Source organism: Protopterus annectens, chromosome 7.part0 (assembly GCF_019279795.1).
Source record: "Protopterus annectens isolate FY-2018-M chromosome 7.part0, PAN1.0, whole genome shotgun sequence".
NCBI lineage: Eukaryota > Metazoa > Chordata > Ceratodontiformes > Protopteridae > Protopterus > Protopterus annectens.
Window position 1 is genome coordinate 872,903,433 of NC_056739.1, and position 23,816 is coordinate 872,927,248.

The window sequence follows — 23,816 nt, forward strand, 5'->3', positions numbered from 1 at the left end:
AGTCCTACTAACTTGTTGAACTGTCACTGGTTGTGAGAAGTTCCAGAATTCTTTTTGGAACCTCCCTTGCTGCTGCTGCTTCTTAAATGTCTATTTACCTGCATTTTGCTGCAACTATTTTGTCAAAACTGGAAGAGGGTTAAGAGAATCCTTAGAAACTGTGGAAAAGGAGGACTGCAAAATCTTACTCACCGGTTTCAAACTTACCTTTCATCGCACTTTTTGCGCACCTCTGCAGCAGAGAAGCCAAAAAAAAAATCTCTATCCAACGGAGAATATAGTCTCATTTTTAACAATCTGAGGTTTTGAGAACACAGCCAGGGGCAGACCTCCTCAAAACCGTAACCAGCAGCGATAGCCTTGGGAGATATATCAGAGTCATATACACACACTGTAAATAATGAGTAGTGGACTTGTGTGGAACAAAAAATAAATTACTTAAAGCAGATTTTCTTTGCATGAAGAAAATGCAGACAAAACATTCCCCATACCTTCACAATTAGTCAGAACAAATTTTAACATATGAGCCTGACAATTCAAAATTCTAAAAATCAAAGTTGCAGAAGCGCACACTTTTTGCCCCATACTTATCAATAATCTTTCCAACCTTGTCAGAAAGGGTAGGATTGGAATTAACTAGATGTTAAATCACAGTAGGTTTAAGTAGAGCTACAGCTGCTGGCTCAGGTTTGGGAAGTGTATAAAAACTTGAAAGACTGAGAAATTTATTTTAGCCTAGCTACCTTTTTAGGGGCAGCTAGCTGACTATCAGGAAAATTGCAGGCAATAACGCATTTTCCACAGCTAACAGAACTAGAGAAAAAGGTGAAGGTTCTGGAAATTTCTTCTGTAACAACTCAGTATTTTCTGAAGGACTAAAATTTGTGTGTACTCCCACTGAAAACATTGCCACAATCTGGAAGTAGTCTCAAAGAAGGAGAACCCTCTGCCTGAGAATCATAAACTCTGCACTCTGCTGAGTATGAATCAGAAAACTGGGGAGAAAACCTTTTATCTTTCTCTTCTTAGTCGTATCCAGATTTAGTCTTGAATCTGTCCTGGAAAAATGGTGCCCCTCTTTCTATTTACCAAAAACTAGTTTACAAGGTGGATCAATAACTTAAATTAAACCCAGAGCCAGACCTACTAATTACTCCTATTCAAAGAAATTTGAGTACATCCACGTTTACCTTTTTTTCTTTTTGACTGGAAACATCGGACCAACAGTACTATTAAGAGGACTTGCATCACCCCCACTAATGTGCACAACATTCAGACAAAACAGTGACGCCTTCCCTGTTCCCTCTCCCAGGACTGACAAGACTGCCTACTAAGGGGACCTCAACAGATGCAGAGGATGTGGCTACCCCCCCCCAGTCCATAGTGGCTATACCAGAGGAATATGGGGTTAAAGATGAATTGTGTGAGGTACAACTAATAGCCACAACAGAGTCACACCTGCAGCCGAGGCAAATTCCTAGCCCTCTGTGGTGACAAAGCCTGCTTGCTTATCTTTTTCGTTTTGTGGACAGAATAAAACAGCATGTTTCACGGTCAAGCTGAAAATGACTACTCTACCCCAGAGGAACATTTACTGGCTCTTTAAAAAGTCACTTTTTTCATAGATAACACAGTAGCACTTTAACACACTTTGCCAGTCCTACAAAATAAACACAATTTCTTAACAGATTATTTTTTGTTGTTGTTTAAAGCATTTAAATAACTTTTAAGCTGACAGGTATAAATATGCTTTTGTTTAAAAATACAGCACAGTCATTAAAACAAAAACTCCTAACTTTTAAATAACTTTCCTTAACAGGAAAAGGTTACCAAAACATTTTTAAATGGAAGGCTTATCCCCAAAGGGAACTTACCTGCCCAGCCAAGGAACAGCACAAGCCAACCATCTATGCTTGACAGCCTAAGAGCGTACTCTACAGCTGCAGGACACCTTTGAAGGGCTCGATGCTCAAACGTGACTTATAGTCAGCTCATTTCAGACTGCCTGACAGTCTGGGTAACTGGAAGGTGCCCTAAAGCTTTGGAACCTGGCCAGCTGTTCTAATCTTGGCAAGTTATAATCCCTAGAGTTAAGGCTACTACAGCAGTTATCAATAGGATGAACATTCTCCGATGTTTGTTTCTGTTAGTTTGTGATGGGATTCTGACATGTACCATTACTAGAGGATAATCCGAAATGTTCATGGGGTATTTACTCAAGTGTTTGTGTTTACTTGTCACACATACCCTTGTAAAGTTTGGAACATTCACACCCCATTCCACATTTCTATGTAGACCCTTGTTGGATCTGATCCTCCTTGCTGACTGCCTCCTTTATATTTTAATCCATGCATCTTACAAAAGCTCCCCAGCAGCTTTCCCTCGGGTGTTAACATTCTTGAGCTTTGACACCATCTACATCCTTCGGCTAGGATTCAGTCTTCCACTACTAACATTAATCCCTGTCAAAATCCTATTTTTTCACTCAGAATCTCTTTCAATTACTTATTTATTTTGTGGGATACAGATATTTCCCAAACTTCCCTTATTACTGTCCCAGTCTTCACACAGAAGACATTTCCCCTTTGTTGCCTATTTTCTGCTGGAGCCCATCTTTAAATCCTCTTTTTCTTCCCATAATGAGGTGTAGTATCCCTCCCAGAGTCTTCTCTAAGTCTTCATGTTCCTGTTCATTCGGACACGTCTCCTGTAGAATTCACTATTTCACTCTCCCCAGTGTCTAAAATCCTGAATAATTTTAATTATCTTTCTTGTCAGTAAAGGATTTACATTCCAAATCATCCCTTTTGATCATCATATCCATGTATAGGGACATACTTCATTCCTTCCATCTCTCGAAACCTGGGGAAGGTACAGCACAAACTCATGCCCAATCCCTGAAGAGTAGGGGGTACATCTCCTATTTCTTGTTCCTTCCATTTATTTTGGACAAACAATTCAGTAGCATGTAACTAAGAGTTTCAACAGGTATATCACCAAGGCAACGTTGGTAAGAGCAGACATTTTACTCCATCTAAAAACAACAAACATGCCAAAATGCTTCAAGTTCCACAAGATATTTAGATTAAAAGCAAATGAGGGCAGGTAAGCAGTTCTGTCCCGTACTATATAAAGCTTCATTAGATAAAAACTCCATACAGTGACGGGTTAAATACTCCCTTAAAATCTGTACATTGGCCAATCAGTCTAAAACACACACCCTTCTTTTTAATTACGTCTCAACAAACACACACACACCCTATACCATTTAGATCATGAAATTAAAACGTTTATGAAACATTTTTTTTAAACCTTTTACTCTCTTCAATAATAAACTGGCCCAGAATTTATAGTTTGTTGGCTATTTGGGAAGTTTTCCCATCCCTTTCAACTTTTTGGTTTAAAAGCCCATGTCTGCATGGGTTTGCACTTGTTTAAGCGCCATGGATCCAGTTTTGGTGTGCTGCAGACTGCAAGAGCATCAGAGTAAGGGGAAAGATACTCTAAGAACCTCCATTTTGATTTTGTCCAAATTTACTGCTTTCTGCACTTGTTTTTAATCATTTTTTTAATTTAATTGCATTAATTTAAACTGTATTTGCTTTAATATTGCTACACACTCAAGTGTGCTAGCTTGCACTGCATTTGAATTGTTTTTACTGTTTTAGCTGTTTTTCTGTAAAAAAAAAAAAAAAAATAAAAAAAAGTTCTAAGCTCGTTTCCCACCTTTCCTGTAACTAGTCTAGTCCAGATACAGATTTGCTGTATCCACAACTGTTTGTAAGCTTCTGAGCCCCCAAAGCCTTTCTGTGTTGGAGGGAAGTCTTTGAGCTTATCAGTGGGAGTAAGTACTAGATAGCCTATCTACCACAAGAGGAGTGGTTTCTGGCCCAGAAATTTAGTTTATTGGCAGTTTGGGCAGTTTTTCCATCCCTTTCAACTTTTGTTTAAAAGCCTGCATTTGCGCAGGTTTACGCTTGTCTAAGCTCCGCCTAGTGGCGCCGAGTTGAGGTAAACTATTACTGGTGCCAGATAGTCTGCTCTTTTGTAGCAATTATCGTAGCACACCTAAGTGCCATCAGCACTAGTTGTTCTTCAGGAAAATAGCTCCAGTACTTTGTAGTTACGACCACCCCTCCTGGCATAATTAAAGGACAGTTCCTTGTGCTTTCTCCTATTAACCTGGTGCACTTGGACATTCTGAGACAGTGCAGCAATTGCATCATGTACACAGACAACCCTCTCCTCTTGCCTCTCAACACTCAAGACTTGTGACAGATGCACTGGCATCACCAAACTGGAAACTACGCACTCTCCAGCCAAGACCAGACTAGCTGGTCAAGAGGAGAAGGTCAACACCTGCACCACACCACATGGAACACATAGCCCTCCATAACACCCACCATCACTTCTCTCACATAAAAACACAAACCACACACTCACCTTCGCAGAGGCTCTCAACAGAAATTTACCCAAATAGCACAGACCTGCAAGACAGAAAGGCACTCAACCACCACAACACAGCACAAACCACAGGATGCACAGCTCACCTCCACAGTGTGCCCCACAACCTAATCCCTTAAGGCTACACACCTTGCCCAATACACTAATCATAGGTGACTCATTAGTGAGCCACACAGATGTCTCACTCACTAGGTTAAATATGGAGAAGGTAAGAGTCAGCCATCAGGTGCCAGAATCCAGCAGACACACTCAGGTCACTCCACAACAAGTACAAGTACACCTTTGTCATTGTCCATGTGGGTGTAAATGACCTGAGACACACCTCCCTGGACTACATGAAGAGACATGGTGGTGCTCTTGGATTATGTGGCCCAGGCAGGTATGACCCCAGCCCTGAGCAGTATCCTGTCACCCAGAATGATACCGCAGTACAAACAAAAAATGATTGACCAACAATTGTCTAAATTTCTGGTGTCATTCTAAGGGGATCCAGTATCAGTCTGCTTGGGACGACATGCCTGACAGACGTCGATGCTTTGCCAGAGATGGCCTGCATATGTCACCCCTGGGTTTCCAGGTACTGGCTAAGGCTCCTGTCACACCTATAGTACCTTTTTTAGACGATGCTCCAAAAAACAAATTACCATTGTAAAAGCTATAAATTAATGCAATCTGGGGGTCATGCTACTCAACAATAGAAGTCTAAATCTCAAGATGCACTCGCTCAAAGCACTACTCAAAATGGAGAACATAGACATTTGTGCTGTAACAGAGACTTGGTTTAAAGTGGCAGAAAATACCCCTGCGCTACCAGGCCATAACTCATTATACACCTTTCGGCCCCGAAACATGGACCGTAGCTCCAAAGGTGGTGGTGTCTCCATATTCATAAAGGATATGCACTCCTTCAGACTAGTAGCCTAGCATAACGCATCTGAGATACTTCAGGTACAACTAACAGTGGGTAAGATGGCGAGCCAGGTCATAGCCTGCTATAGGTCCCCATCATGTCCCTAGACTCTCATTCCACGTTCCTAAGCACCCTGGAATCTATCAAGGTTCAACCCAACACACTCACTGTAGAAGACTTCAACTACCCCTCCAACTGGGAAAACTACTCATACACCAATACACTGGCCCAACGCTTCCTGGAATTCATTAATTCCAATGCCCTTGACTAGCTCATTCTAACCCCCACTAGAGGGAGCAACATCCTTGACCTGGTCATTACTAACATGGGCGACCATTGCTCTACACCAGTAGTCAATCCCTCCCTGGTCAGCTCTGACAATAAACTAATCACCACAGAAATCCACATCTCACCCACACCCCTGCAAAGGTAACCATCTTGAAAAACTACTCCAAAGCTGACTCTGGGCTCCTAAAAACAGAGGTGGCTAACTTCACAGCACGCATGCAAAAGGAAAACGCCTGCATGACAACTGAATCGTGCACCAATGCACTGTACGAACATGTACATAAAATGCATGGAACTAGCCATACCCAAAATAACCTAGACGCTCTCCTCCAAAAAAAAGGAAGCCAATCTGGTGGTCTCCTGCCATTAAAAACTCTACAACAGAAGGAAAAAACTGTTGCAGAAAAAGGTGAAACTCCCTTATTACCCTCAACAAAAAGTTAACATCCCTCATCAAATCCTCTAAAGCCAGCTATGAAGGCAGAATTGCAGCAGGCACTAAAATCACAAAACCTTCTACAGTTATATCAAGAACCTCCATGGCAATACCCAGATTTGCTCCGAGTTGCTGCACAATGGTACCCTCCTATACTGACCCAACAGATATTGCCAACATACTGGCCGACCGATTCAGTGCCAACTTTATCCCATTCTTCCCCCCAAAGGGCCAAACACAATACCAGAAGAATGCCAAGCACCCAACATTACTGCAGCACAGGTTAAAGATGCATTGTCCAAGGACAAGAATACAGCTTCCATGGGACCCGATAATATGCCTGGCTGGATTCTACAAGAACTACAAAGCGAAATGGCACCACAGCTGTGTGCCCTGCTCAGTCACAGCCTCACCTCAGGCTTCGTCCCTACCAAATGGCACACTGCTACAGTCATCCCACTCCATAAAGGGGGAGCAACTACAGACCCTGGGAATTATCACCCCATTAGCCTGACAAGTCTGATATGTAAAGCTATGGAGAGCATCATCATGGACCTGATTAACAAAGATATAGGAAATTTCCAAACTCTAGACCTCACGCAATTTGGCTTTGTGAAAGTGAGATCATACCTGCTCAACCTGGTAAGACGTCTTTGAGTCAGTCACCAGGGCTGTGGATGAAGGTAAGGCAGCCTACAGCCTACCTTGATCTGGCCAAGGCCATTGATACCACTCATCACTCGGGAATTACTGATAAACTCACCAAATTAGGCATCAACCCTTATATTACTAGGTGGGTTGCAAATTGGCTCACAGATAGTACCACAGTGTGAAAGTAGTAGACTCCAAGTCAGACTGCCGACCAGTCACGAGTGGAGTCCCACAGGGATCGGTCCTGGGTACTCTCCTGTTCGGCATCTAGTGCTCAGAAGTCCAGGCCAACACAAAAGGACTCTGGCTGACCAAGTTCGCAGACGACTGCAAGCTGGGAGCCATTATTAACTCCCCAAGTGATGGAGAGAGCCATTAGAAAGGCCTTACTGAGACCAATGACTGGTGTCGAAACCATGGCCTTAAGCTTAACGCCAAAATGCATCATCCCCTTTAGTAAAAACTCAGTCCCCACTAATTACCACATCGATGGGAGCCCACTGAACACAGAAGGACTTTCTGACCACAGTGGCAATGTGGTGGTCGAAGGAGAGGTTGCCGTCAACCTGCATCCCCAGATCTCTTATGACGCCTTCAATGTGGCACATCTCATTACCAAGGGTTTTACAGCCAGGAAGAAAGAGTTCAGTCTCTCTCTACTTTTCCCTCATTAGACCAATCACTGAGTAAAGTGCCCCATCTGGCATGTACTTCACTAGACCAGTGCAACAGCTGGGGAGGCCACAGAAATACATCACGGAGAGGATCCTAGGCATTAAACATGTCCTACACAGACAGATTCAAAAGACTCCAGCTATTCTCAGTCTCATATCGCCTACCTAGAGGTGATCTTTGCTCGACTTACAAAGCCATGTCTGACCCAGCTGTGTTAGAAATGCTACATCTAAAGAAATCTTAAGCCCTCCGCACCACATGCTCCAGAGACCTCAACCTCATTACCACAATCAACAGACCATGCTGGAGGGACAGGTTCCTCACACCAGAGACTGCCCATGCTCTGGAATAGACGTCCCATGCATGTCAAGCAGAGCACCTCGTTGTCCCTCTTCAACAGAAATCTTGATGAGTGGATGGTTAATAGAAAGTTCACCCAGGGATCACTCCAGTGGCTCTACTTGATAGAGACTCTGGGAACTAACGTCAGGTTGCATGATGCCAGGGCACTTCTATGGGCTAGGCTTGTAAAGTTTCCAGGGCCATTTGCTTAATACACACCTATGAACCTATAGTGATGATTAATTTACTACAAATATCAAAAACATACATGACAAGTCATGCATAAACCTTCATTGTCCAAATAGATTAAGTGAGAAACATAACCCCCACTACAATACAAATGTTATCTAGAGAGATTTTACCTTCAGTATACATGCAATAAAACATAACTCATTCAGTCCAGGCTAACAGCTGGCATTTAAAGTCAGTTGCCGATATAACTCCTGTTTCTCATGGTCCATCTCTTGCATTGCACTCTACCTTCTCGATTTTTTATGAAACTGAATTCGTGGTCTGGACTTTTAGAAATGAGTTTCACCAATGCGTTTGTGACCTTCCCTTTTTGTATGTCATGTGACCACTCAAATTCTCTTCTTGAGCATCCTCTCTATTTTACCAATGTACGAGTGTTGACAGACAGACGCATAAACAACTCCTTTACTTTATATTTACCTTGAATACAATATAAAACTTTCCTTTTAATACGTAGCCATTTCCTGTTTTTATCCAATTATAGAATTTACAACATCCACATTTTCCCACGTACTTAACATTGCTAACCTCACAATGTTTAGATGATCTCTCTAACATGTCTTTTAAATTGGTACCTCTTAAAAAACATCCCAAGTTTTTCTTTAATATGCTCTTGCAACTCCCCATTCTGCTTTAATATGACCTAGTTCTTCATTATTACCCATTTGAAGAAGTCACAGAAAATAGTTATAAAAAGAACACTGATAATTAATATTCTCATTTAGTCTAGTCCATTCAGTCCTGTCAGTGCCAGATCGGGAGGTTTAATAGTGGAACATGAAGTTATTGGAAAAAGAATTAACAAATTTTATGTTTAATTTCACTTACAAAGTACAGTGGGTTGCCCCAACGTCCGAACATTGTTTCTAGTAAGTCACATTCTTCATTAAATTGCACCTCCTCAGAAATCATTCTTGTGGCTTTCACAAATTGTCCTTTTACAATGGACTTCTTGTGGGCCAAAGGGTGTGAACTAGAAAAGTGGAGGAAGGAGTCTGAATACTTAGGTTTGCCATAAATGCTCAGATTATACTTTGGTGACACTAGATCCTTCTCGAATAGTACGCCCGGGTAGAGAATGCTGTCAGTATCTATCTAGTGTGTGAATTTTAAGAAACTAGTACCATTATTAATATAATTGATAAACTCTACCACTGTGACATGATTTGATTGGCCAATGTACAGATTTTAAGGGGTTATATAAACCGTTACTGTACGGAGTGGTTTTATCTGCTGAAGTTCCGTATAATATGGGACAAAAGTGCTCATCTGTCCTCATTTGTTTTTAATCTAAATAGCTTTTGGAACTTAAAGAAACATTTTAGCATGTGTTGCTTGTTGCTTTCAGACAGAGTAAAATGGCTGCTCTTTACCTAAGTTTCCTTGGTGGTATAGGTGTACCTGTTTTATCATTGTGTTTTCCTGTTTTTTTTTGTTAACTACGAGTTTCAACAAACCTAACTATTAAAAATCAAACTATGTACAATTTAAAAAAGTTATGTACTTACCATAACTTTCCAGGTTTGTAGTCCATCTCACCTACATTCTTGCTGGATGGGTTCGGAGCAGATTCTCGGCTCCGACTTGGCCGATACTAAAGCTCGAGAGCTTTTACTGGCTTGAGGCTAACCCCTATCCCATGGTGCCTCACGGCAATTCCCCAGATCTTGTTTGCAAGAAGTAAATAGGTACATAATAGTCAGTAAAGTATCAATAACTAGGTACATACAAACAGAACACTCTGCATTACTATCCATACCAGGTGGAAGGACAACTACAACCAGGTCAGACAGCATAATGTATTCCCTTCAGGAAACATGAAGGGGGAAGGGGGTGAGATGCAAGAATGTAGGTGAGATGGACTACAAGCATGGAACGTTATGATAAGTACATAACTACTTTATGTTATGTAGTCCTATCTCACTGTAATTCTTGTTGGATGGGACAGCGTCCCTAGCACCTTTATCCCGGGTGGCTCAAGCGAAGAGACTCTTCAGCACAGTGGACCCAAAGAATGACCTGTCCCAGGAGGCCAAATCCAATTTGCAATGAGTGACAAAGGTATGAGGGTCTTGCCCAAGTAGCTGCTGCACATTTGGTATTAATTGGGAGTTTAGATCTAAAGGCATATGAGGTTGATACTGCTCTTGTTGAATGGCCTTTTACTTTGGCTGGTAATTGTTTGCCAGCAGCTTTGTAAGCAAATGAAATGCAGTCTGAAAGCCATTTAGACAAGGTGACCTTAGAAACAGCCAAGCCTTTATTTTTGTCTGAAAAGGAAACAAATACTTGGTCTGATTTTCAAAATTCTTTAGTTCTGTGCAGGTAAATCCTGAGAATTCTGTGTCGTCCAATTGTAGTCTGCATTCTAATTTATTAGTATGATTTGGGAAGAAAACTGGTAGTTTGATAGTTGTGTTGACATTACGCTCTGAACATACCTTAGGAAGAAAAGGAAGGATTAGTTCTAAGTGAGACTCTATATCCTTGTGGAAAACAATGTAAGGAGGTCAAATGGTGAGGGCTTGCAATTCTGAAACTCTCCTAGAAGATGTTATAGCCACTAAGAACAATGTCTTCCAAGACAAGAATTTCAGATCCGATGAAGAAAATGGTTCAAAGGGTGGAGAAATTAAAGATGTAAGAACTAGATTTAGGTCTCAGGGCTCCGGTGGTTGCATGATTGGAGGTCTGAGAAGGAGGACTCTTTTCAAAAAGGTTTTGCATAAAGAGTGGGATATGACTGGATTTCCCATGTAGCCAAAATAATTAGAGATGGCTGCTGAGTGAACTCTAACAGTAGCAGCTGCAGCTCCTTCATGAAAAATGGACGCCAAGAAGGACAGGACAGACTCTATAGGAGCTGAATAGGGATCTATGCCTTGGTTTGTTGCCTAAATGGAGAACCTTTTCCATTTACTGGAATACAATTTCCTGGTGGAAGGTTTGTGTGAAGAAATCAGAACGTGTTTGATTGTAGGGGAAAGGGAAACACCCCTGGCTATTCGTGGAACTGGAGCAGCCATGATGTCAATTTCAGGGTTTGGATAGTAGGATAGAACTGCCCTGATTGATGAATCAGGAGGTCTGGAGATGGTTCCAGAATACATGGTTCCTCCAAGAGATAGGGCCACAGGAAGGGGAACCAGACTTGACGAGGTCAGTAAGGAGCAATGAGGATCAGGGTACTCAAACAGTTTTGCTTTCGGAATCACTTTTGGAATGAGAGGAAAGGGTGGAAAAGCATAAAGGAGTTCCGGAGGCTAATTGTGGACCAGAGCACCCCTGGTTGACATTCCCGGATGGGGAATTAGGGCAAAGTAGCTGCTGCATTTGGCGTTTATGTACGTGGCGAATAGGTCACAGCAAGGCTGGCCCCATTTGCAAAAAATCTCTTCTGCAACTTATGAATTCAGGGACCACTTGTGCAGCATCAGAATTGCTCGACTGAGTTTGTCTGCTATCACAATGGACTTCACCGGGATGTGCATTGCTACCAGAAAGCACGGAGTGTCCATCACCCACTTCCATACTCTTAAAGCCTCTCGGCAAAGTGGGTTAGATTTGGTCCCCCCTTGCTTGTTTAGGGTCTACTTCACAATGTCGAAAGCTGACAATATCGAAGCTGATATTGTCAGCACCACAACATCGAAAGCGCAGAACATCGTGCAGGTAAATGGAAATCTCCGTAGGGGGAGATTTCCATTTACCTCAATGTAGTGTGGTCTCGGAGTTGGAATATTTAAGAAGGGGGGGTGTGGAGGGTGGAAGGGGGATTGCCCCCCTGCCTACGCTAGTTAGTTTTTATTTTTGAATAACGTTTAAAAAAAAAAAAAAACAAACAATGTTTTACTACATCGATCACTAGAGGTCAACCTTTAGTGATTCGATGTAGTAACATTTCGATAATGTGACATAAATGCATTGTTTACATACCACACTACAGACATGTCTGAACTGCAATTGGCCCAGTGGGAAGAGAACTGTGAAGTGCTTGCAATGCATATAGCACCACTCATGTCCAGAACATTTATGTGCAAGTGGTTCTTGTGATCCTGCCAAGTACCTTGGACCGTCATTCCCAGATAATGCCCCCCCACCCTATCTGGGAGGCTCCCGTGGTCATGATTGCATTTTCTCGAGGGGGAGCAAGTGGGCGACCTAGATGAAGCTGATCCATATATAACCACCATGTTAAATCCTTCTTGCAGGCGTCTGATGAGTATTTGGTGAGACAGGGGGAGATCCTGCATTGACCAGTAGGCAAATAGTAGCCACTGAAGTACTCTCGTGTGCAGATGGGCTAAGGGAATTAAGAGAATGATAGAAGCCATAGTCCCTAGGACCTGAAGGACCATCCTGGCCTGTAACTTGGTCTCTCTTCAGCAAGAATCTGACTTGGTCGTGTAACGATTCTATCCTTTCTGGTGTCAGTTTTGCTATCATGGTGGTTGAGTCTATTTTTGAGCCTAACAATACAATGTGCTGCGATGGAGATAATGCTGATTTTTTTAAGTTTATTGTAATGCCTACTCTGGCACATAAGGATAGAGTCTCATCCCTGGTTCTGATTAGCTGGTGCTTGGTGGTAGCAGTGAGGAGCTAACTGTCTAGGTACAGAAACACCTGCATTCCTTGACGTCTCAGGTGAGCCATTACCACTGCCATGCATTTGGTGAACAGTCTGGGGGATGTAGTGAGGCCAAAGGGCAGTGTTTGAAAAATGACTGGCTCCCAGCTAAAAGCATAGGTGTCTTCTGGAGCACCTGTCCATTTTGATGTGGTAGTACGCGTCCTGATGATCTATTGAGCACATCCAATTGTCTTTCCCGATAAAGGGAAATATCGACTGCAGAGTGATCATTCGGAACTTTGATTTCTTTACAGACTTGTTGAGTTTGCTGAGATCTAGAATTGATCTCCAGTCCCCTGTCTTTTTTGGAACTAAAAAGAATCGTAAGTTCCGGATCCTATTTGCTCTTTGGGGACTTCTTGGATGACTTTTGTGCAGCAATGATATGACCTCTGATATTGCACGGTCTAACTGAATGGGTGGCATGTCTGGTAGAGACCGGTTTACCGGGGGATCGGAAACAGAGGGAATAAGGTAACCTCTGGATATTATGGTTTGTACCAAACAATCTTGGGAAATTTGTAGCCAGGTGCTTGGGTACAGTGAAAGACGTCCCCCCAACTGCCTCCAGAGACAGTCGGTCAACCCCTCAGGGGCGATGGAAGGGACGATCAGAGTAAGTATCTCTAGCTCCCTGATATTGCAGACCTCCTCTGCCGCGAGAGCAGTGTCTTCCTTTATATCCTCCCCCTGCCTCTAGGAGAGGGTTGACCTTGTGCTGGAGGGAAACCTTTTTGGGATTTATGGAACCACATTTTCCCTCCAGTTTGACCCTTGGGATAAGGTCTAGAAGGAAGGGAGAAACGGACTCCAATGGCAGATAAGGTTTTCCCTTCCTGCTCGCACCTGGTCAAAGTCTCTTTTACATGTGGTCCAAAAAGAGTTGAACCATCAAAGGGAACGTTGGTAAAGGAAGACTTAAAAGATTCTGTGAAGTTACATAGACGCATCCAGGAATGTCTCCCAAGAGAAATTTCTGCTGCGGCTACCCTACTCGCTCCATCCGCTGCATAGGAAATCAGCCTCATGGAGGAGTTAGCTATATATGCAAGGGTGGAGAGCTGCGCAGATAGTTGGCCATGGATCCCGAAGCTACTGAACCCTGAAGGGTGTCTCCCAACTCCTTCAGGAGATCCCTTTGAAGTGTAGTAAAATGGGACAGGTAATTCAGTGATCTTAAGGTAAATGCCACTGAAGAGAAGGTAAGCTTTTCATACCTATCCATCGTCCCAGACTCATTAGGAGGATGGATATTAGAAGATGTCTCAGACAACTCCTTTTTCGTGGCCGCTGCTACCACCATAGCATCAGCAGGAACTCCCTTACAAAGAAAGGACTTCTCTTCCGGAGCAGTCATAAATTTTTTGGCCTTCTCGGGACAGGTTCCACTGTGTCCAGGGAGATCCAGGATTTCCGGGATATGACCCCCAAGAGTTTGTCATAAGCCAGTGTCACCCAGGAGGTGGAAGGTCGGGAACCAAAGGCCTCAAGGTGCACAGATTAATCCTCAGTAGAGTTAAAGGTCTTCCTTGAAATCCTTAGACAGAATGGTGACTGGATGTCAGAAAAGGAGACATCCTTAGAGGGTGATCTAGGGGACCCTTCTGACCCATCCAAATCAGTGTCTGATGTGACAGACTCAGGTGAGTTAATGTGCTTCCTCTTACATGGTCTCTTCCGAGGAAGCTCTCCAGTGGGATAATCTGGGGAGGTCTCGGAAGAGGGGACACCTCCAATGGGGGCTGCTTGAGTCTCTGGTTCCCTACGCTGAGGGGGTGGTGGGGGAGAAGAGGTTGCTGCTGACTGCTGGTGGGACATCGGGTCCAAAGACAGGGCTTTGGCACTGGACAAAGCTTTCTCTATTGCTTTGAAGGCCTTTCCAACCCAGTCCGAAGACTACCTCAGTTCCAAGGAGATGGAAGGTTGGCTCCAAGCAGGAGGGACAGGTTCTAAAGCAGACGTGGGAACCAAGCTCGGTCAAGCTGAACCACCGAGAGAGAAGGTCAGTTCCAAAGAAAAAACAGGGTGACTATGCCTCAGTCGACTCGAGAGCATCGGCTACCAGATCCCTCGGCTCCAAACTGAGCCGCTGAGGAGTTATCGGTTCCAAGGACGCAGGAAGAATTCTCAGAACCGAAGGATCTAACACAGAAGAACCTGAAGTGTCGGGCTCCAACAGCGAAGCAGTTGGAGGAGTAGTCTGTAGATGGGACAGCTCCGAAGCCTTTGGGTCCAGAAGGGCTAACTTTTTAGTCAGAGCCGGGTCACAGAGCAACCTCTTCACCAACCGCTAGATGTCCTCATCTGAAAGTGTCCTGGAGGAATGGGTGGAGACAGAAGGAGATCTCCTCCTTTCTAAAATAGGAGACCTCAATGTTGGTGAAACAGGGTCGATAATTGGTTAGTGTCCCGATACCGAAGGTTGCCTTGGCACCAAAGAAGCCAACGGCACAGAGACAGAAGAAATGGAATCGAAGCCAGAACTCTTTGGCTCCGTCACTTTACACTTTTTAGATGGCGCCGATGCTAGAACCGAAGATTTTCTCTTTACAGTTTTGGGAGCTATCTGACCAAGTTACAGCTGTTCCTGGAAGGAACTAGTCATAAGACCCTTGTCTATTAATTTACGTTTCCTTTCATTAAGAACACTAGTACTGAAGGCATGGCAAAATGTACAGGGTTCTTGTAAGTGAGCTTCTCCCAGACAGTACACACAGCTAGTGTGACTGTCAGTCAGTGACATTTTTTGTGAACACTTGTCACATTTCTTGAACCCCGACGGGCAGTGTTCCTTATGTTCTCTGTCTCTCTCTTTGGACATGCCGACAAGAAAACAAGGCCAACAATTTTCAGTAACAACAATAAATATAACTAACAGCAAAGTTATGAAGAGAAGAAAAATTTTTTTTTTTTTTTTTTTTAAAAAGGAAGGACTAGCACTCAGGGAGGAAAGGCCCTCTAATTTAAATGAGCAACTACAGCCCTCTAACTAAAATGGGCTGTACAATCCTAAAAAGGTGGAATAGGGGATCAAGCACACAATAACAATCACACACATAATAACTAACAACTATTAAAGGTAGAAAGTGAAGGAAAAGGATGAGAAATAAGTTTTATCAAAAAATCTTCTACTTAGACAACGAACCAGTAAGGAGACAACCTCGATGCTTTTGCAGCAAACGAGATCTGGGGAATTGCTGTGAGGCACCATGAGATAAAGGTTAGCCGCGAGCCAGTAAAAGCTCTCAAGTTTTAGTATCAGCTGAGTCAGAGCCGAGAATCAGCTCCGAACCCATCCAGCAAGAATTACGGTGAGATAGGATTACATAACATCACTCTCTTTAAACTGATGCATTTAGAAAAATTCAAACTAACAAAACAAAAACTACGTACAATGTGGCATTCTCAATAATCAGTTCCAAAGAAAATGCTCTCTTCTACTGCAACCCTATGCTTTTCACTTTCACTGGTGTCATGGCTCCCCATCCTTGCAGAGGTATTTTTCTTGTTCTGGTTCTGCTCGCAGTAGCAGTCCTTTGTTATCTTTCCTTTGCATGCTAATTAAGCACTGCCCCACCCCAACTTCACAAGATACAGTTTTTATTGCTATAAAAGATTTGTCCTTTTATAACCCCACCTGTCATTTCCACAAGCTTACTACTCAGTTTCTAATTGCTGACAGTATCTGGAGTTTACTTAAGTGGACTGATAAGTTTTCCGTTACATGGTTCAGGTCAGCAGAAAGAAGCATCATTGTTACCTCAATGAGCATGTCTTGTCATTTAGCTTCTTCTGCCTTCCATTTATTCTCACTATACCTGCAGTCTCCCAAAGATCATGTTTTAACTAAATACAGTAAACTCTCAAGCAACCAGAAAAACAATCGAAGAAATAACAGTACAATGTTTGTGTTGCACTTTGTCCCTGCCGCAGAAACATACCTTACATTTTTAAAGTTTTAAAAAGGAAGAAGGAATAAATTCCCTCTCCCCGCAACCTAAGAACAAGTCAAACCAAACAAAAAGTATAGGGTACAGTAGTCAGTCAGTCCTACTTTTAACAGTAACTCTCAAGCAACTAGAAACTACAGTTAGCTGGCATCTACCAAAACCCATGCGTGCCGGTTAAACGAGAGTTAACTGTATTATCAAAACTCATATCACCTGCTAGTCCAAACATCAAATTATTTTTAAGGTGACATTATGAACAGCAGGCTGTAAAAGAACAAATAATTCACAATTTAAGCTTGCAGGTTTAGCCATTTTACCCATATTTGTCTCTTTGTATTAATAGCAACTTATTAAATGGAGTCTTGAGGCAAACATCAGCAGTTTTACACATTTTTTTCATCCCCCACCCCATGAATTGCAGTACTGGGACAAATTCCTCAAGAATTGCCTATTTCTTCACACAGTCCCTTTCTATACTCAATGGAAAATTCAAACATTCAGTCCTTCAGGACAAAAGTTGGAAATTTAGAGAGACCAAAGCTTCATATTATTCCCAATTTTATACAATTAGTCTTGCAAATCTGTATTTTAGTCCCACAGAATACATTTATTTTTGCACATCACCTTCAATAAGGTCACGTAGTGACTTGCTCATTTAACAGCAAATCCTTAATTCGAGTGTTTCTGCTTTTCAAGAATTTTTTTTTTATTTAAACACTGGGAAAGGTTTTATTGATCATCTTTCCCCTGTACCAGTACTATTTGTTGGGAGTTCACTCTCTTAAAACTCTGATACAGGCCGACTTCCCTGCCAGGCCAATCGACCTTATTTGTCCAAGTCCTGTTCCATGGTCTCAGGGTCTAGGGCAGTTTACACTCCAGTTGGAAAATAAAAGTATTGCACAATACAGAAATGAGAACCACAAGTTCAACTGTCCACATCTGAAATGGGGTGAATTTACAGGCAGAAAACGCACCACTTTTTTTAAATAGCAAAGTGATGGCAATATACTTTCTCACAAAAAAAGAATGAAATGGCTCTTCCTTTCAACAGCGATAAAACATTATGAACACAGAGATGTTGATAAGGGGAGTCATATATGATTTAGGGGATGTTGGTGAGGAAGGTAGACTGTTAATCATCTTAGGAACTAGAAGTGATTGATGGACCCTTAAATGACTACAAGCATTGCTTGATGAATTAAGTCTTAACTTTATCTGGTTGGCAGCCGACTTTTCTGGCTCCCAGTTTTGGGTATTATAAGCTGATGGGTGTTAATAGGCCTATATGCTGGGATGAGATAAAAAATGAATGTGACCCACCTCACTTATTTAGTTAGACATCATTATCAAAGTATAACGTTAAGGCTGAAGTGGCAAACTATCAAAGTATTAGTCCTAGCTAGGCTAATTTAGAGACAAAAACAGACTATTACAACTTTAAAAAGTTATCAAGTTCTAAATGTTATCTAGAAGAGATGAACTGGTGTGTGATTCAGTTAGAAGGGTATGGGAGACAGATCTAGACAGGAATTCAACATAGGACCAGCAAGGACTTCTGCTCTAAGATATGAAGATTCAGCATATACATGCCAAGGCTAGTCAAGGTATTTGACGAGACTGGTTCTAATTACAATGAATCCTTAGAAGAAACCTATGCACACATTTTCTGGGAATCTAATGAATTAGCCTCATTTAAAAAATCTGAACTTCAAAATATATGACTTTGTATAACCTACAAAAACTGCATTTGACAACTCCCCTGTTTATAATCATTACTGGATTTGGGTTTCTTCTGTGATTTTCCATTTACCACTCGTAGTTCTTATATCAGCAGACAAAAAAAAAAAGACAACTAACAGATTTGAAGATGTAAATGCCATTACAGTGGAAAACAACAAAATGGCTCAAGAGTGGTAGGGAAAAGTTGTACATAAATGGATACAATATACTCTCTCTCTCTCTCTAATACTGTATCTGATAAGGCTTTGTCAGACTTTCTGAACTTCCTTCACAAAAGGGGGATGGATGCTTGGTGGTAGTTTTAAGAGGCACCGCATGTGACTGATACTTGACCCATTTTCCGGATACTTGACCCATTTTCCTATCTGATGCTACCACCTCCTAAACTTACTCACCCCTCAACATATTAATACAAAGTAAAATGTGTACAAAATTTGAATGCGTTTCTACTAAAGCTTGCAGTCATAAGCTGTCCAGTTTTAATTCTTTTGATTGCATGGATTTGACATACACCTGACACACAAGCAGTACAGATGCACATTTGATATTCTGTTTGTAATACTGCTAAAGTATACAAACCTATAACTGCACGACAGACTTGCAATGACAGGAAAGTACAGCTGTGTACACCTCCCATAAATGTAGATGTTAGTGTGTATTCACTGTTGCAGTCCTCACATATGGGTTATCAGGCTCCCGGTTGCCCTCAGTTGGCCCGAATAACAGAGTCCTTGGTATACAACGTCGGCTGCCGTCGGTTGTAAAACTGATGTCAGAACGACAGGTAAAAAGGGAGGCAGCCGACGCCATTTCCTCAGTTTTTCTAGTCTTAACTGTCAGGAGCCCTCAAAAGAAGGCTAACCCAGGAAGGTAGCACCCTGGACATGTGTCATACAAAAATAAAAATATAAATAGTCTATGCCTTAGGAAAAAAGGGGGAAAGGAGGGTGGGAAATCAGGACTGCAAAAGTGAATACACTCGAACATCTACATTTATGGCAAGTGTATACAACTGTACTATGTTCTTCGTGTTTATATGGGTCGATTCCCAAAGCCCAGGAAAAAGACAGAGTGGAGGAAGGATCACAGATTAAGGGTTGGTAAGAAGGCCCTGCAAAACTGCAGAGGCAAAACCAGCCCTAGATTTAGAAAAGAAAGGTAGATTGTAATGCTTTGAGAAAGTATGGACAGAAGACCAAGTAGCTGCTTCTAAAATGTCCTTAGAAGGTACACCTCTCAGAAAGCCTGCAGAGGTAGAGGCTGCTCTAGTAAAATGGGTCCTAATACCCTGAGGTGGAATCTTCCCATGCTGCAGGTAACAAAAGTGAATACAATGAGCAATCCATTTGGAGACGGTTGTTACGAAATAGCTCTACCCTGAGCCCCAGTAGCAAAACTAACAAATAACTGTTCAGATTTTCGAAAGGATTATTTAGTCCTGTCCAAGTAGAATCGCAGCTGTCTATGCACATCAAGTTTGTGCAGAATCCTTTCCCCTTTATTTTGGGGGTTGTTGAAAAAAGTTGGCAGGTGAATAGACTGGTTAAGAGTTAAACTGGAAACTACCTTAGGCATGAAGGAGGGATTAGTTCTCAGAGAAACTCGATCTGAGTGAAAAATAGTGAAAGGTTCTACTGCCATTAAGGCTTGCAGCTCAGATACCCTTCTAGCTGAAGTAATAGCTAAAAGGAAAGCAGTCTTTCAGGAAAGAAACTTCAAATCTGCAGAGGCAGCTGGTTCAAAGGGAGGCAGAGCAAGTTTTTTCCAGGACAAAATTAAGATACCAAGCAGGAGTAGGAGCTCTTCTGGGATGTCTAAGATTACTAGCTCCCCTCAGAAACTGTTTCATCAAGGAGTGAGAAAAAATGGGTTGCTCAAAAGAAAAATGAGCCGAAATTGCTGAAGTGTGAATTTTGATTGAAAAGGAAAGTCCACCATTAAGCAATCCTGCTAGGTAGTCAAGAATGAGGGAAAGAGAAGGATGAGAAGAGTCTTCTCCTTTAGCCATCATCCAAGAGCAAAATCTCTTCCATTTATCTGCATAGGATTTTCTGGTGCTAGGCCTCCTGGCCTCATGCAAAACTTCGACCACCTGTTGGGAAAGATTTAAAGTAATAGCCAGGCAGTTAAAATGCATAGTTTGAAGATGAAGGAACTTTCCCCCTCCCTTTACAAACAGATATGGTACCAGGGGAAGATGCCAAGGCTGAGCCTGGGAAAGGCTGCGAAGGAGGGGATACCAATTCTGCCTGGGCCAATCTGGTGCTATCAGAATAGCCTTTGGTTTTTCAGCCTTTATCTTTAACAGCACTCCAGGAAGAAGAGGCAGAGGAGGGAATGCATAAACTGAGATGTGTCCATGGGAAGGACAATGCATCCGCCGTCAAAGCTTTGTTGTGAAGCTCCCTGGTGCAGAAGGTTGGAAGGAGATGTGAGAGGAGAAAAGGTCCACTTGTGGGGTGCCACAATGATGAGTGATGCGATGGAAAATGTCCCTGTTCAGTTGCTACTCGTGAGGATCCAGAACATGTCTGCTCAAATGATCCGCCAAGGAGTTTAGCCTCCCTGGGAGATACTGGGCTATAAGAGGTAAGCCCATGGATGCTGCTATAGACCATAGTCTCATGCTTTGTCTGCACAAGGGGTAAGAGTGCTTGCTGATGTACCACATGACTGTGGTATTGTCTGTCCTGATCAGCAGAGTCCCACGGTAGAGTAGGCCCTTGAAAGCCAGCAAGGCCTGCTGCACTGCCATCAATTATTTTAAGTTTATGTGCAGATGAATCTGCTGATTGCTCCAAGTCCCCTGTATGCCCCTGCCTTCCAGATGAGCCCCCCCCATGCAACATCTGAGGGGTCCGTGGTGAGAGTCTAGCTGGCAGGTGATGGGCGGAAAGGCAGACTCTTGTTCTGAGAACAGGCCGTCGCCCACCAGAGGAACTCATTTGTAGACATGGAATCAGGGGAAGAATCAAGTCTAAGTCCTGTGTGTGTTGACGCCAAAGATTCTTGAATTACTAATGAAGTTTTCTCATATGCAGCCTTGCATATGGGATCATCAAAATACATGAAGCCATGAACCCCAGTGCTTGCAGGAATTGCCTTGTAGAGAGCTGGGTCAGCGTGCCAAGTTTCTGAAGTAAGCCAAAAGATCTTCTTGCTTCTGTTGAGGGAGTAATACCATCTGGATGGCTGTAGTAAGACTCACTCCCAGGAAAACAATCTTCCTTGTAGGAACCAACTTTGACTTCTTTTCGTTGAGTGTAACCATAGAGGTGAGTGTGTTCTTCAGGAAATCCAAATATTTTTCTAGTTGTTCTGGGGAGTTTCCTTGAATAAGACAGTCATCCAAGTAAGGATAAATATGTACGTTTCTCTGCCTGCAAAAGCAATGGCTGGAGCCAGGCACTTTGTAAAAACTCTGGGAGCAGTAGATAAGCCAAAGGGCAATGCAGAGAATTGAAAGTGTTGCTCCCCAGCCCTGAAGCAAAGGAACTGCCTGCAACTTTCCCTTACTGGGATGTGCAGATAAGCCTCCTTGAGATCCAAAGTTACCAGCCATGAATCCTTGCCCAGCATTGGTAGTAACTGTTGAAGGGTGAGCATCTTGAATTTGGGAATCACCAGAAAAGTGTTTAGAATAGACAGATCCAGAATAGGGCGCCAGGTGCCCCCTTTTTGAATACCAGGAAAAGTCTTGACTAAAAACCTAGGCCTGCCCGATTTGCAGGAACTGGCTCTATAGCCCCCACAGTCAGTAAAGAAGAAATTAGAGTTTCTACCTCTGTGTCTGGGAACCCTTGTAAAACTGGGAAGGTGTGTAACTTTTAGTTATGTACTCACCATAACTTCAGATGTTTGGGATCCATCTCGCCTACATTCTGACTGATGGGTTCGGAGCCGATCCCTCGGCTCCGACTCGGCACGCTTATGCCAAAGAGCGAAGTCTCTTATTGGCTGAGCTTACTATATCCCAGGATGCACCACTACCAGTCCCCCAGATCTAGTTTGTCCGCATACATGCACACATGCACACCCTGCTTATATAACATCGTCAGATGAAACAAGATAAAACAGTAGAACTCAAAACCGTTCAATCTCTTCTGATCTCCAAGGCAGGGGAAGGAGGGTGTGTATTAGGAATGTAGGCGAGATGGATCCCAAACATCTGAAGTTATGGTGAGTACATAACTAAAAGATGTTACGTGATCCTATCTCGCCTACATTCTGACTGATGGGACAGCGTCCTAGCACCTGAATCCTGGGTGGCTCACTGGAAAACACTCCTGAGTACCGTGGAACCAAATGAAGCTCGTCCTCTAGATGCCACATCCAATTTGTAGTGGGAAATGAAAGTGTGCGGATTGGACCAAGTAGCAGCACAAATTTCCGATATAGCGAGCTTGGAATGAAAAGCTATAGAAGTAGCCATAGCCCTGGTAGAATGAGCTTTGATGGATGTTGTAAGTTGCTTATTCAAAGAAGAATAAGCCTGAGTTATGCAATCTCTGATCCATTTGGAGATAGTAGCTTTTGTGATGGTTTGGCCCAATTTATTATCTGAGAAGGACACAAACAACTGGTCTGACTTACGAAGTTGCTGAGTCCTGTCTAAATAGAAGCGTAATTGCCTGTGAACATCCAATTTATGGAGAGTGTATTCTGCTTCATTGGAGAATTTTGGGAAGAAAACTGGTAGCTCTAGAGATTGTTGGAGACAGAAACTAGAACAGACCTTTGGGACAAAGGATGGATTAGGTCTAAGTGATACTCTATCCTTGTGGAAAATCAAGTACGGTGGCTTAATAGACAGGGCTTGAAGCTCTGAAACTCTTCTTGCAGAAGTAATTGCAACTAAGAAGGCAGTTTTCCAAGACAGATATTTTAACTCACATGTAGCAGCCGGTTCGAAGGGGAAGATGTTAATGCGAAGCACCAAATCAAGATCCCACGGAGGTGCAGGATGAAAAATTGGGGTCTTAATAGGCTCGCACCTTTAATGAAAGTTTTGCATAGTCTGCTGCTCATCAAAGGAGGATCCATGGATTCGTGGAATTTAGAGATAGCCACTAGTTGGACTTTAATAGTTGAGACAGAAGATCCTTGATTAAACAGGGATGTTAAGAATTTCAAAACCTCTGGGACAGGAGCAGAGATAGGGTCTAAGCCCTTGAGTTGAGCCCAGATAGCAAACCTCTTCCACTTACTGAGGTACAATTTGTTAGTGGTGGGTTTGTGGGCCGAAGATAAAATGTGAACAACTTCCGGGTCTAGTGTGTGCCTTCTAACTAAAGTCGGAAGTGGAGGAGCCAAGCTGTCAATTTCAAAGATTGAAGGGACTGATGCCGATGTCTCGACTGATGGATTAGCAAGTCGAATTAGGTCTAAAGTCCACGGATCGTCCACCGCATGCTTCTTCAGGTAAGGAAACCATACCTGACGAGGCCAGAATGGGGCAATCAGTATCATTGA

The 23,816-nt window shown here is 42.8% G+C and overlaps 1 protein-coding gene across 1 annotated transcript in view; it reads right to left on the bottom strand.

The window, feature by feature from the left end:
- HACD3 (3-hydroxyacyl-CoA dehydratase 3) overlaps positions 1-23,816 on the bottom strand; it is a 1,036,541-nt gene that overhangs the window by 898,240 nt on the left and 114,485 nt on the right. The gene's annotated exons all lie outside the window — the stretch shown is intronic.